The 16,058-nt window shown below is 24.0% G+C and overlaps 1 non-coding gene across 1 annotated transcript; it reads right to left on the reverse strand.

The window, feature by feature from the left end:
* Positions 1-12,020: 12,020 nt before the first annotated feature.
* Positions 12,021-12,093, reverse strand: Trnar-ucu (transfer RNA arginine (anticodon UCU)). The gene has a single exon. It is a non-coding gene; the product is annotated as a tRNA-Arg (tRNA).
* Between the last annotated feature and the right edge of the window lie 3,965 nt (positions 12,094-16,058).

Here is a 16,058-nt window from a genome sequence, read left to right on the forward strand (position 1 = left end):
TTACAATTTTTATAGATATCTTCTTACAACTTCTTATTAGATAACTGTAACTGATGATTATACAAAGAAACATAACATAGCTTCTTCAATTTGGCTTAAGCTCTTTTAATATTCTTCATCAATTCTTCCCTAAAGCATTCAAAGATAATAATTTTTTGTTTAACTAATTCTGCATGTCTTGAACTTTCTTCCAGCATTATTTCTAATCTTAGAATTTAGAATTAATATTCTCGTACCTATTTGGTACTTCTTCAATTAAGTTCAAAGTCTATTAAAAACCTCTAATAATTTTTTAAAATTATTTTGAAACATAATTTTATTTTTTATAGATATCTTCTTACATCTTCCTATTTGATAACTGTAACTGATGTATGGCTTAGATTTTTTTTTAATATCCTTCATCAATTTTTCTCTAAAGCATTCAAAGATAATAATTTTTTTATCTAACTAATTCTGCTTGTACTGACCTTTCTTCCAGAATTATCTCTAATATTAGAATTTAGAATTAATATTCTTCTTGTATTTTCTTATGAATAGAAGAATATTAAAAAAAATAAGAAAAATAATTATATTTAGTATTGCTTCACTTTGGTTCAGGGTCTATTAATACAATAATCTCACATCTCTTATTTGGTAACTAACTGAAGATGATGTAAAGAAACATAACAGAGCTTCTTCAATTTGGCTTAAGATCTTTTAATATTCTTCATCAGTTTCTCTTTAAAGCATTCAAAGATAGTATCTTTCCTCCAGAATTGTCTTTAATGTTGGAATTTAGAATTAATATTCGTCTCGTATCTTATTATTAATAAAATATTGAAGAAAAATTAATCACAATTTTTTAAAACAATTTTACATCTTCTTATTAGATAACTGTAACTGAATATATATAATTGAGTTTCTTCAGTTCTTTTCATACCCTTCTGCAGTTTCGTTTTAAAATCTTCAAAGATAATATTTTCTATATTTGTTCTTGTTTTGAACCTACTTCTTGCATTGTTTCTAAAAATTTCGAATAAGCGTCAAGTTTTCTGTTGGCATTTTTTCCATTAATTATATTAAATTACTTTGAAATAAAACACAAGGCAAATAAAATGTGAGGAAATCCACTTAATTAATAAAAAAGATATTTGTCTTGGAAAAAGTCACATAATACAAATAAATTGAATGATGGTTTAAAAAGTGTTGGAAGTTGTGTGAAGGTGAGCTAATAAACATAAACCATTCAATCTTTGTCAACAAAGCCATGCTTCTACTATAAAATCAAATAATGCACGTAAATTAACACACCTCTCAAATTGTTGGTGGTTTTCTTCAATTGCGGCGAAGAACAGGAGCAGATGTTTAATTACTATATTTAATCCTGCCGCGAAATGAACGGTAGATCGGCTAAATTAATGTTCAGTTTCGACGTCGGCAATTAGACTTGAAGCCACATATGTGTAATCCGCATCATGACATACATTAATTGCGACAGGTTATGTTTGTGGAATCGACCGGGTGGACCGTGCAATTTGTTTAATTTCATTTATTTATACGTTTTCGGGGTCGGTACGAGACGTACCCGGCAATTTCGTTACGAGCAGTACCAACCCTGTCATCATCCGTCTAACCGTTTGTGTTCTAATCGCTTAACCCTTAGCGGAGGAAATGCCCTAATTGATCATTATGTCGTTTAGGTACCGCAATCAAAAACCCCAATAATCACGGCGGATGGAAAAACAGACTGTCCCCACACTTTTAAAATGTCATTAGAACCGTTTATCCCCGGTCCGTATTAAGACAACTGCCTTGTTATTTACGAAAACGCGATATTAAAGCCATTACCGAATGGCGGAGCTGCGTTTATTATCATCTCGTAAATTGTACGTTTCGTCCGCCATCAATGATGTATTGGTCCGTTTTGTTTTCATTGTAATTTTGTATTGTTCGGGGCTAATGCACGATTATTGGAGTTGAAGGGAAAAAAGTCTCTGGATGGGTTGTATTAATATCGTATTTGATAAATTGATCGAGGTTTTTTTCACGTCGTTACAAAACAATCAGGGGTAAAAGTACTTGTTATGTTGTATCCAATATATTTTATTCAATTAAAGGTTCAAGGGCTCAATTTTATTACCCGCCTATAATAATGCTTTCCGATACATAAAAATCACTTTCGGGAACTAAATTTAATTCCACATTAAAAGGGTTGCGTTTTGGTCCAATTAAGGATTTTTATGGGTCGGTCCATTAAAGAAGTTTAATTCATAATAAAAATCCGTACGGATTCATTGATCGGCAACCGAAAACTGATCAAAGGACGCTGTGAATAAAATGCGTGTGTTATCTTTGTGATCGATACTATAATTAAATGCGTGTTTATGTTTCACGTTTTGGAACATCGATAACGTGATTTCGGATGTTGGTCTCACGATCTTTAACAAGTTTGAATATAGAATTAATGATGTAAAATATTTTAAATTTATTTTGGATTTTATCGTTTATTTTTCGCGGTGGTGTCTGATTTGAAGATAAGTCATCGTCGGGGGTTACAAAAAAAGAAATATGTAGATAATAAAACATATTGACAATATATTTAAAATAACACTTAAATAATAAAAAACACAGAAGAATTAAGTTACTGACTTAGAAACTATGACAGAGAAATACGTTTATTTTTTATTTTTTTTAATTTTTAGGTAGGTCCAGCACGAGACTGCTCAACTGGGAGACTGGCAACGCAAAGTAAGTGTTTAAACAGATTATTTTTTTTTTATTAAGAGTGCGATTAAATAAGCGCATATTTCACCAATATATTTGCACAAGTTTTCAATTTAGAAACATTCCACACATTTATGCAAACCAATAATTTTATCAGAATAGTTTTATTTCTATGCCATTGAAATGGAACAATTAAAATACAGTTTTAATAGACCGGTTTTAATTACGATTTGTTATCTCCGGGCTACCGAATTACCCAGAATTTTGATCGCTGTGGGTCCGGAAAAAATTCAACAAAAAAAAACAACAGAGCCGATCGTAGCGTCAGAAATGGGTGAATTTATATGTGAAATTAACTGCCGTACTACGAATTAATTAATCTACGTGTAATTAAGGGGGATTAAAAATGTGACGACGATAAATATTTCCCCGTTTATTGCGGGACGAACGGGTTTTTTCGGGTTTCGTTTTATTGACATGTTTTATATGATTTAAATTGGATGGCGTATAAAAAATATTACGTTTGGTATTTAGGTTTTGTTACTATTATTACCGAAATGCCGCTGGTTCTTGTCAAGGTAGCAATTTCACGTAAATTGAAATACCACAAGCTGGATTTATATGCAACAACAAATAAAAGTTCAATTAAAATTTGTTAAAAATTATTATTTTTAATTTATACTTTAATTTTTAATTGAATTAATTACAAACGTTAGTAAAATATTGAAAATTTCAGTTTATAAAATTTTTCTAACCTATAAACACATTCTTAACCTAACCTGATTTAACTCTACTTAGATTTGCTTAACTTACTTAATCTTTCAAACTTATAAAATAATAATAATAAAATTGAACTAATAACTAAATAAAACATTCTTCATTTCTTCTCAATGAAATTATATTTGATTTATAAATATTCAAAATCGAAGTTCTAAAAACAAAAGACAGACAAGAGTGAATTGAACTTGAACTAATTTATATAACTTAATCTATCCTAGATTAATTTAACCTAACCAATCCTCACCAAAACTTAAACTTAACTATTCTTTCCTATTTATCTAAAATGCAATATTTTTATAATTAATGATTGTTTAAATTGTGAGAATAAAAATGGCTGACCAAATTGTGACGAGCTGCATAAAAGCCGAGTCTCTAAACTCCTCCAACAAAATACAAGAAACTGTTTTGTTAAAAGCCAAAGGCAACTTTTCGATCTTACCAATAATAGTTTCTATGAATCGTTTTCGTTTATATCTCCTTCGCGTTCTAATTAAGTTCAGTTTCGGCCTATAAATCTGTTGACTTCTGAGAACGTTCTTTTTTTTGGTATAAATTAGTATTATATTGGGAAATAAAATCGCGTATTATACAATTAAAGTGTAGTAAACTTTTATATGCCAATCCCGTTTGACAATCAATTAATTAGCGGCCAAATAACTAAACCTCGACTAATTAAATTTTATCACATTGTCAATAGTTTATATGGATATTAATCGGACATTATAAAATGTTAAGTAGGATAACATTTAAACTTTCTGTTCTGCCCTGTTAATGATTTTAATAACCATCGGATTCCTGCTGCATTTGCAACAGAAGAAAATCGTAATGTAATCGTATTGTTTTAAATTTGATTTCCTGCTGATTATCCAAATTAATGTGCGGCATCATAAAGTCATCCGACAATTATATCAAATTTTATTGCCGGTCGGTAGTTAAAATGTTGAGCCAGATAAAATGATTACAGAATCTAATTAGGACTCATAACTTGTTTATTACTCCTGTGTTACATGTCATAATCCTAATATTGGACTGAAAAAAAAAAAAATTACACATGTATTTATGTAACAGTCGGTTGTGTTTCGGAAAATTTACCTGTGTATAATTTTGTCACCTGACAAAAAGGGGCAAATGTTGGACATGTGTAAAAGAATTTAAGAAATTGATTAATTATTACTTAGTATACGAGTATATCTATATAATTTTTCTGATATAAGTTAATTAAATTCTAATTAAAATAATAAATGATTAAGAAATGAAACAAAAATTCTTTGGCTAATAGAATTAAATTAAATTTTAAAAATTAGGTTAATTAATTGTTAAATTTTATTACATTAATATCACTGAAAAAGTTTTGACATATTGATATAATATTACATAAAATTAAAAGGAATGGTTAAATATTAAAAAAAGTAATTTATCTCATAGAGGTGAATTCATTTTTAAAAATTAATTTAATAAATTGTTCATATTCATTGCATTAATGTTACTGAACAAATTTTGAAATTTTTAGATATTCAATATTATATAAAAATAAAAGGAATTGTTAAAAAAATAAATAAACATTATTTATCTTATTGAAAAAAATTCAATTTTCAATATTAAAATAATAAATTGTTAATATTTATAAAAATATTGAACAAATTGACACTCCACCTGTCTTATTGAAATATTTTTGGAATTTTGATACAAAAGATATAAAAATTAAAGGAATTGATTAAAAAAATAAATAAATATTCTTTGGTTAATAGAATTAACAGAACAATTAATTAAAATTAAAAAATTAAATTATTTAATTGTTCAATTTTATTATAATAATGTTACTGAAGAAGTTTTATATATAATATTATATAAAAATAAAAGGAATTGGTAAAAAATAAATAAAAATAATTTATCTCATAGAAATGAATTAAATTTTAAAAATTAATATAATAAATTCTTAATATTCATTGATATATTCTTACTGAAATAGTTTTAGAATTTTGATACAGAATAGTATATAAAAATAGAAGGATTCATTAAAAAAATAAATAAACATTCTTTGGTTAAAATAATTAAATTAAATTTAAAAAATTAAATGAACTAATTGTTTAATTTTACTATAATAATGTTACTGAAGAAGTTTTACAATTCTGATAGATAATATTATATCAAAAATAAAAAGAATGGTTAAAAAATAAACAAAAATAAATTATCTCATAGAAGTGAATTTAACTTTAAAAATTAATATAATAAATTGTTCTTATTTGTTGTTATAATCATAATGAAATATTTTTGGAATTATTAGAAAATAGTATATAAAAATTGAATAAATTGTTTAAAATAATAATGTTATTCAAGAAGTTTTACAATTTTGTTATATAATATTATATATTATAAAATTTTAAGAAATTTATTAAAAATATATAAAAATAATTTCTTTAATAGGAATAAATTACATTTTTTAAAATAATTAATTACTCATATTTATTGCAATAATATTATTGAACTAATTTTGGAATTTTAATACAGAATTTTATATAAAAATAGAAAGAATTAATAAAAAAATATATAATATTTAATTGATAGAATCTTATATATCTTATCTTATAGATGAAAATACAATTTTAAAAATTAAAATAATAAAATGTTAATATTTATAGAAATAATGTTACTGAAATAATTTTCAAATCATATAATAAAAAATAGAGGAATGTTACAAAAATATATCAATAAATTATTTCTAGTGAGTAATAATGTTGGCTAACATAATAAAATATCATTTCTGTAAAAGTAGGTAATTGAGTATCGCTTTTGCCACCATATTGAACGAACTCCCCCCGCATTAAAACAGTCCACCTATCCTATTGAAATATTATTGTAATTTTAATACAAAATAAGTAAACATAAAAGGAACTGATTAAAAAAATAAATAAACATTTTTTGGTTAATATAATTAAATTCAATTTATAAAATTAAATTAATTAATTGTTCAGTTTCATTATAATAACGTTACTGTAGAAATTTTACAATTCAAATATATATATAAAATATAAAAGGAATGGTTAAAAATAAATAAAAATAATTTATCTCATAAAAATAAGTTAAATTTTAATAATTAATGTAATAAATTGTTCATATTCATTGATATAACCTTATTGAAATAATTTTGGAATTTTGATGCAGAATAATATATAAAAATAGAAGAAATCATTAAAAAACTAAATAAACATTCTTTGGTTAATATAATTAAATTAAATTTTAAAAATTAAATGAAGTAATTGTTTAATTTTACAATAATAATGTTACTGAAGAAGTTTTGCAATTCTGATATATACTATTATATAAAAAATAAAAGGAATGGTTAAAAAATAAATAAAAATTAATTTATCTCATACAAATGAATTAAACTTTAAAAATGAATATTATAAATTCTTCATATTTATTGTTATAATCTTATTGAAATATTTTTGGAATTATGAGATAGAATAGTATATAAAAATAGAAGGAATTGTTTAAAAAAAATAAACAAACATTCTTTGGCTAATAGAATTAAATTAAATTTAAAAGATTGATTAGGTTTGATATAATATAATATATAATAAGAAAATAATTAAAAATATATTAAAAATAATATTATTTATTTTATTTTATTCATTATTATTTAATTAATTTAATAATTAATAATTATTTATATTCTTTATTATTTAATATGAAAAAATTAAAATTTAAATATGAAAATAATAAATTACTGATATTTATTAAAATAATGTTGTTGAACTAATTTTGGAATTTTAATACAGAATTTTATATAAAAATAGAAGGGATTAATAAAAAAATACAATATTTAACTAATAGGTTTAATTAAATTTAAAAAATTAGGTTAATTAATTGTTGCTGAAAAGTGAATTAAATTTTATAAATTAAAATAATAAATTGTTCATATTTATTGCATAAATGTTACTGAATATACAATATTATATAAAAATAAAATGAATTGTTAAAAAAAAAAATAAATATTATTTATTTTATTCTATAACAATAGAAGAAAATTCAATTTTAAAAATTGAACTGAAATAATTTTGAAATCATAAAATAAAAAATTGAGAAATGGTTACAAAAATAAATTAATAAATTGTTTATAGTGAGTAATAATGTGGGCTAACATAATAAAATATCATTTCTGTAAAAGTAGGTAATTGAGGATCGCGTTTGCCACCATATTGAACGAATTGAACGAACTCCCCCCCGCAATAAAACACTCCACCTGTCCATAATAAATAGGTGCGTGGCTCAAACCGAACAATGAAATCGAGCGTCTTCCAGTCGAAATAATAAAAACCGAGGGGGCAACGGAACGTGACAAAACGCGACCACAAAATGGCCTTCCTTTTATGCGCCAATCACCTAAATCGATATTATTCATATTTCAAGTGGACTATTTCATAATGACATTCATTACGAGTACCGTGGAAACGAGACGATGTCGTCGTATCGGAATTATTGATAAGGGATGAAACGGGGCACAGACGAATTAATAAATCCACGATTTATGACCATTACCATTATTATGAATATTGATCCGGATTATTACGGCATAAATGCCCCGACCTATTTCGTTTCATTTATTTATTTATTTATTTATTTATTAAGTGAAAAAAAGGGTTTTAGTGAAAATGTGCCGGTCGCGCCGTGGATCTTTTATCGATCGTAAAACGTTAATTAATCGCGCACGAAAAACCGCAGGAAATTCGAAAAATCCTAACGCGTCGCAGTAAAATGCGAAATCGCTTAATAAAACGACCGGACCGAGTCTAACAGCGACACTGTAACAACGTTGTATCCCGCGTTGTTAACTTTAAACACTCGCAGATTAAGAATCGCCAACATGTAAAGTGCATTAGAGTCGCGGTTCTCGTTTTTCAGGCGAGACGAGACACCGTGTCAAGAGCGCAATTATCGTTTCGGTCGTGTTTTCGAACTAATACGTATTTCCGAAACATTTTTTTTTTCTAAATAATGGATCTATTGTAAAAATGTAAATTTACGAGTAAATGCTTAGTAGAGTTTAAAAAATGTACACAAGAATGATAATCGAAATTCTGATATTTATCCCTTTATATTGTTATCTGTTTGTTTTTTTTTTTAACTGTTTCTAATTTAATCTTTTTAACAATAATAATAATTTATTATAGTTTTTAAAATATAAAGATGATTATTTTTTAATTTATGGAGATTTTTTTTTTAATTTTTTTACTTAGATATTTTATATTTTTATTTCTTTTATTTTAATTATTTTTTAATATTCTTTTTTCAAATATTTTACATTTTATGATTTCTGAAATCTTTTAATTTAATTTTTAGAAGTTTTAATTTTTTTGAAATCTTTTTTATCAAATTATTTATGGTTATTTTAGAATTTTTTAAATTCTTTATCTTATATATTTCACTTTTTATTTTTATATTTTAATTATTTTTTAAAGACACATTCTAATTTCTATGTTTCTGTACGTTAACCTTTTGTCTGATTTTAATTGGTTTATACCAAACGTTTTCATTAATTAATTTATTTTTTTTTTTTTTTAAATTTTTAAAGTGAAAATTTTGAGTTATGAAAAATTGTTTGCATTTAATAATTTTTTAAATATGAAATTGAATTTTTTTGATTTTAATTAATTTATACCAAATGTTTTCATTAGATTTAGTTTTTAAAGTTTTTTACTTTAAAATTTTTCAAATTCTTTTGAAAGTTTCTAATTTTCCATATATATTTTTTAATTTCAATAATTTTTATTAAACAATTTAGTTTTTTTTAATTAAGCTTGTTGAAAGTTTAAATTAATAATTTAATTAAATTGTTTTTTAAATTTATAGCAAGGAATTTATGGTTATTTTAGAATTTTTTAAAAATTTTTAATTAGATATTTTGTATTTTAATTTTTATATTTTAATTATTTTTTAAAAACACATTAGAAATTTTTCTATGAGTTAACTTATTTCTGATTTTAATTGGTTTATACGTTTTCATTAAATATTTTAGAATTTTTTTGAAATCTTTAAACTGAAAATTTTGAATTATCAAAAATTTTAAACCTTTTTCATTTAATAATTTTTAAAATTTGAAATTAATTTTTTTAATTTTAATTAATTTATTAAACATCTTCATTAGAAAAAAATAAATTTTTCAAAATTTTCTGAAATTTCAATAATTTTTATCAAACAATCTAGTTTTTTTTTAATTAAGCTTTTTGAAATTTTAAATTAATATTTTAATTAAATTGTTTTTGAAATTATTATAATTATTAGAATGTAATAATAGAGTTATTTTTAGCAACTAATTTATAGTTATTTTAGAATTTTTTAAAAATTTTTAAAATATTTTGTATTTTTATTTATTTTAATTTAATCATTTTTTATAATTCTGTTTTCAAATATTTTACATTTTATGGTATAAGAAGTTTTTAAATTTAATTTTTACAACATTAGATTTTTTTGTCATTTTTTCTTCTTTTTTTATCAAATTATTTATGGTTATTTTAGAATTTTTTAAATTAGAAACACATTAGAATTTCGAATATTCTATGTGTTAACTTTTTTCTGAGTTTAATTGGGGTATACCAAACGTTTTCATTAAATAAATTATTTTTTTTTAATTTTAAGCTGGAAATTTTGAATTATCAAAAATTTAAAATTTTTTGTATCTAATAATTTTATAATATTCAATTGTCTCTAATGATTTATAAATTTTTCAAATTCTTCTGAAAGTTTAATTAAGTATTTTATCTTAAGTATTTTTATCAAACAATTTAGTTTATTTAATTAGCATAATTTAATCTTTTAAATTGGATATTTTAATATAATCTATAATATTTTTGATAATCTTTTACTAAACAATTTTAATATAAATAATTATTTTTATTGTTTTCCTATTTTATAAATTAGTTACTTCATATTTCTATTTCAACAAATGGTGGATGCAAATTTAAAAAAGTTTGCAAATAATTCATTTAAAAAAATTATTAGGTATATTTCTGAATCGAGTTAAAAAATAAAATGAAACAAATTATTAACATTTAAAAAAGGCTTACGTAAAATAATTTTCTACATCAACTAAATTATTTTGAATATATTAATTTTTCCAAACGAATAGAAAATTACTTTTTTAAAAAGAAATGTGAAATTTTAATAGAAAATAAATATATTTGTTTATATGTTAATATTATCAGTATATAACTTTTAACAACAATTAAATTAAATTTAGGGAAATACTTTATAACTTACTTTAAAAAACAAATTTTCAACATTAAAATTTATCAAGAACCAAATAGTAATCCAAAAAATTCTGAAACTTTACATAATTATTCAATTCGGAATAAAAATCTTAAGAAAATAATAAATGATAAACATAATTAATACAAAAATATTGTAATAATTGTAAATATATTTAAAGTAGTTAATTGCTTGAGGGGTTAAAAATTATAATTTTGTTATAAACTTCTTAACAATTAAATTACCACCTAAAATTTAAACTTATTAAAGTTATTTGATTGTGAATAAAAGTATAAAATGAAAAAGTTTTAAAGAAATACAAAATAATCATTTTAGAAATATATAATGTCCATTAAAAATCAAATTGACGTATGAAATATATTTGAAAATGATATAATGTAACTTGCAGAAAAATATAATTATGAAATTTATTTATTAATATAATTAAATGTTATTGAAAACTGAAAATGAAATTGTTACCAACATACAAATAAAAAAAATAACTAATATTAAACGAATTAAATTAAAAGAATTTAAAGAAATAAGAAAAAGGGTTAATTACGACAAAAAATAAAATAAATCAATATAAACTTTATAATGTAGTATGTAATATGTTATGTAAATTATTGTGAGAAGGTCCGAATGTTGCCGAGATGTCTTGTCTTCTCGCGTCCGATGCCCGTGTCATTTAAATAGTATTAATAGGCAATTGCTTTTAGAAATAATCGGCCAGACATTATTGTGAACTGGTAAAAACGTTCTACCTAATCTTTTACATTAAACACGTAGTCGGAAAGCATTTGGATGCAAATCAATATGAAATTTATTGTCGCTCCGAGATGCCGATAAATATAAATGAATTCGTGGAATTCGCCGTCGCGCATTTCTCACAGCCAGTTTTCCGTGCGATTTGTTTTTACTTTACGGAATGCTTGTTTAATTAAGTTGCCCGTTTTGTGAATGCTTTAGTTTGCATTACGTTAATAAGGAGAGATAAGATTGTTAATAATCTAACATTATTTCGCTACATACTCCATTCGTTCTGTGAGATTCTAACATTTTTTTTGTACGAATAGTTGCTGCAATTATTTGTAAAATTTAAAGTATGGCAACTAACATTTTTTTAAATATTTGCATCATTTAATTAATTACTAATGAGTGTACATAGTTTAAATTAAAAATATGTGATAATGAAAAAAAAAAAAATAAATACAATAAGTTTGAAATTTCGTTTTTTACATCTAATAAGAACTTAAAGAATTTACATAATAATAAAAAAGTTAAGCACAGTGCATCCCTGGTGGGGATCGAACCCACGACCTTTGGATTAGAAGTCCAACGCGCTATCCTCTGCGCTACAGGGACTGCTATTTAACTGAAGAAAATACTCAGTTATTTTATGCCAACATTTCAAAAATTTGTTTATTACATTTATTTCATAAAATATTATTAAACTAACCCTAATTAGACGTCTACTATCAACATTATTCATTGATTTATTAAAATTTATTTTTTTTCTCTTCAAAATAATTTTGTCTTAAAACAACAACAAAATATGATTTCGATCATTAAATACGAACAAAGCACCTGAACATTCCGATGAAAGAGCACGAATCGAGTCGAGGAGATCGTGTTGCGGTTGAAACGTAGATAATTTTACCCGTCCACGGGTTTTCGAAGTGGACAAAAGTGGCCGCGTCCGTATCATTAGTTTCATAGTCGTAAGTTTTCCAAACGTAACGTATAATCAGCGTGATTTAAGGCGATCGGTTTCAATTGTCTCGAATTTGATTCGAATAAACGCTTACGATAATATTTTAGATTTATTATTGTTGTTTGGCTTTGTTTTGTGTCTTTGGAAATAAATTGATTGACATAAATAATATTTTTTACAAATAAATTCTTATATGGAGTCAGATTATTTATTTATTGACTTAATGAAATATTGGGAATTAAATTATTTAAAGTCAATTAAAATTAAATACATGCACACAGAGAATAATTAACAATCGCAAAAAATAAAATGATATAAAACTTTTTCCTGTTAGCTCCATCTATGTTGTTAGTTAATCAAGTTAGTGTTTGTGTACTTTTTTAATTTAGTAGAAAAACAGAAAACGTTACTACTTACATTTTATATAGAACTCTGTAAATCTTTTAAATTGTGTTGAAGCGATGAATAGTTCAGATCGTAGATGGCGCTATAAAATTGTGGTGACCTTCAGTTGCACCACTCTATATACAAACTGCACCAATATTGAACTATCTAAACTATTTCACAATAGATGGCACTTGTTGAAAATATATATAATAAAATATATAATGTAATAATTTATATGACAAATATATGCAATATTCGAAATTATTGTTTTGATTCGTGAATTTAAATGTGATTTAACATTCATAATAAATATTTAATTTTATTAATGCATTTTAATTTAATAATACTATATATAGATTAATTATTATTTAAAAATTTTAATTTATTTTTTTAATCCCCTATAATCAATTTTAATATGTATATCATTAAATTTTAAAATACAATAATATATTTTAATTATATACACAATAGTAATATATCATCGACTCAGTCTAATAAAATGTTTAGTTTAATAGGCAAGTTAATTAAATTTAATAATTAAATAAAACTCCTGTTTTTAATTAATTAGTTAAACAAATAATAATTAATTGGATAAATAAATTTAAAGATTTTACCTTTTGTACAATTTTTTCCATGATTAAAGTTAACCGTAGATTACGCCATTAAAATTATTTTTAAGTCGTTTTTTTCAAATTAATTTTACATTAGCCATAGTTATAAAAATTAATATTATAATATGGAAACAATATTTCTTAGTGTTTGAGCTAGTTAAAAATTGTATGAATATGTATGAAATGCATATTTCAAATTGAATAATTAGTGTTAATAGTTCTCAAATAATATATTTTATTAGTTTTTAAATATCGTGTGTAATTGAAAAAAATCTTTTAAAATCTACACACATTAATTATATTGGTTTTCTACTTCTCATTTGTAAAGAATGTAACTTAAGTATTCATACTAGAAACCATTTTTTTATATTTTTATACTTGTTTTTCTGTTATATCATAGTAGTAATTCGGTTCCGAGTTAACAGATCGCGACATCATTTTTGGGTAGAACTCTGCACGTTTATCATCCAACAGTCTGTCATAATGAATATTCTTTTTAATATACTACAGATGTATGAAAATAAGATATTCCAATGTGTTTACTGTTTGTAAATATATTTAAGGACAAATTAATAGTATTTTTTCTAGGAAATAAATTACTCATAAATATCTCCTGAATGATAAAATTAGTGGTTTCATAGCTGATAGAAAACTGAATTTATGGAAATATTCTAATAATATTTATTATTTCACTAAATCGAATATTTTAAATTCAAATATATCATCCTAAGAGGTATTTATAAAAGGCCCTTTTTTGCGAAAACTTTGGATAAACGATATTTTTACAAAATATTACCATTTAAGAATTATAAAAAATGTTATACAACGTACTCTTATTAATTTACAAAAATTAATTAAAATATAACTTTCAGTATTAAAAAGGTTATATATGGTAGGTAAAGAATAAAATTAAAATTAAAATTTCTCCACACGTATTTTGGTTATTGTTAACTTTTAAAAAGGACAACTTTGGTTACATCACAATATTTTTGTAATATAATATAATATATAATATTGTATAGATTTTCAAATATTTTTGCCTCTAGATACGAGAACATTTAATACTAGTTTCCATTAAATTATTCTTTTACAAAAAAATTTTTAAACTGTCAAATATTCCGTTTTAAATATATCAGAAACTGAATAGATGTCGCTGCATAATGTATTTAATAAACCAATAAGGACGCATATTTTAAAAATTACTCATTCTAATTGGTTAAATAAAATGCGAGGTTAGATTTACTCCATTTTTAAATAATTAAAATATTATGTGTCCATTAACTACATGCAAAGCATATGATGGAGAAAAAGCCACACCGGTGTGCAAGTGAATGTGTGTGTGTGTGTGTATGTGTGTGTGAACAAGCCCGTATCTTTACAAGGTGCCGGCATTCGTTTCGAGCGAGCCACTTATTGGGTGGGCAGAGGGCAGTCGCATCGATAAAAAAAACACCATCTAGAACACCTGAATGGCGTTTCCATCGTTTCCATGTAGGAAGCCATGTTAGGTGTGATTCTTTTGTTTCTGGGTGGTAAAACGAGACGACGACATTGGGGCATTCGGCGCGAGGGAACGAGACGGAACCCGTTGTAGGTGTTTGACGTGCATAATTGACAATCTGATGAACCGCTTTACATCCTGATGCGTACGGTTTTTTTCTTGCCTTTCGTCGTTATTCGTTAAATGGTCTGTCTTTTCTTTTAATCCGGGGCGGGTTGATTTCGGTTTGTTGGATTCCGATGATTTGTCTTGTTATGGCGTGTTAGCGAACGCATCGGGTTCGTTTTTTTTTTTTGGGGGGATTAATTGCGTTTTTCTGGAGGCGACAGATTAATGTGTTTTTTTCGTTGGAAATTTGTTTCCCAGCTAAACTCATTAATAATATTAAATACTGGAGTTAATTAAGTGTATAAATTAATCATTGTTATTTAAACAAGTCGGTTTTCATTGAAGCGAAGCACAATAATAATTGTAATTATGAAAGTACTCGATCAATACGGTGCAATTTTCAGAATCAATACAACATACTCAATTATAAACAATTTCAAAATTACGGCTTATACAAAGTAGAATTTTAAATTAAACCCATCTTATATAAGATTATTTTTAATAACGTCAAATTTGAAATAATACTTAAAGTACATAAATTCTATTTCAAGAATCAATTACATTCTTCTTATTAATTTTCTTAATAGATATTTTTTCATTTAGTAGCAACTAGTTGTAAAATTAAATATTTTAATCGTTTAAATGAACGTTTCTATTTTGCAACATTTCTAAAGTGTTTTTTTAATTAATTTCAAAATACTTTTTCAGCATTAATAATGAATCGTATTAAAGTTGAGTGGTTTAACCATTTAAACGAACAATCGAGGAAGTTTAACAGTTTTCACACGAATTGCGGGGCGTGTAATTGGTAAATGATTGGTTTACATAATCACAGTTAAGTACGACTATTTAAACAATTTTAAGACATTTAAGACACATAATAAGTTATCTAATTAGAATTTTCTTTAGTTTATAAAAATTGTCTCGGTATAAATTTTATTTTAATTTAGGATTTTTTTAATATATTTTTTTGAGAGTAGAAACTTTCTACAGCTATCTGACCTCAAAT

The sequence above is a fragment of the Aethina tumida genome, chromosome 5 (genome assembly GCF_024364675.1).
Source record: "Aethina tumida isolate Nest 87 chromosome 5, icAetTumi1.1, whole genome shotgun sequence".
In the NCBI taxonomy this organism is placed as follows: domain Eukaryota; kingdom Metazoa; phylum Arthropoda; class Insecta; order Coleoptera; family Nitidulidae; genus Aethina; species Aethina tumida.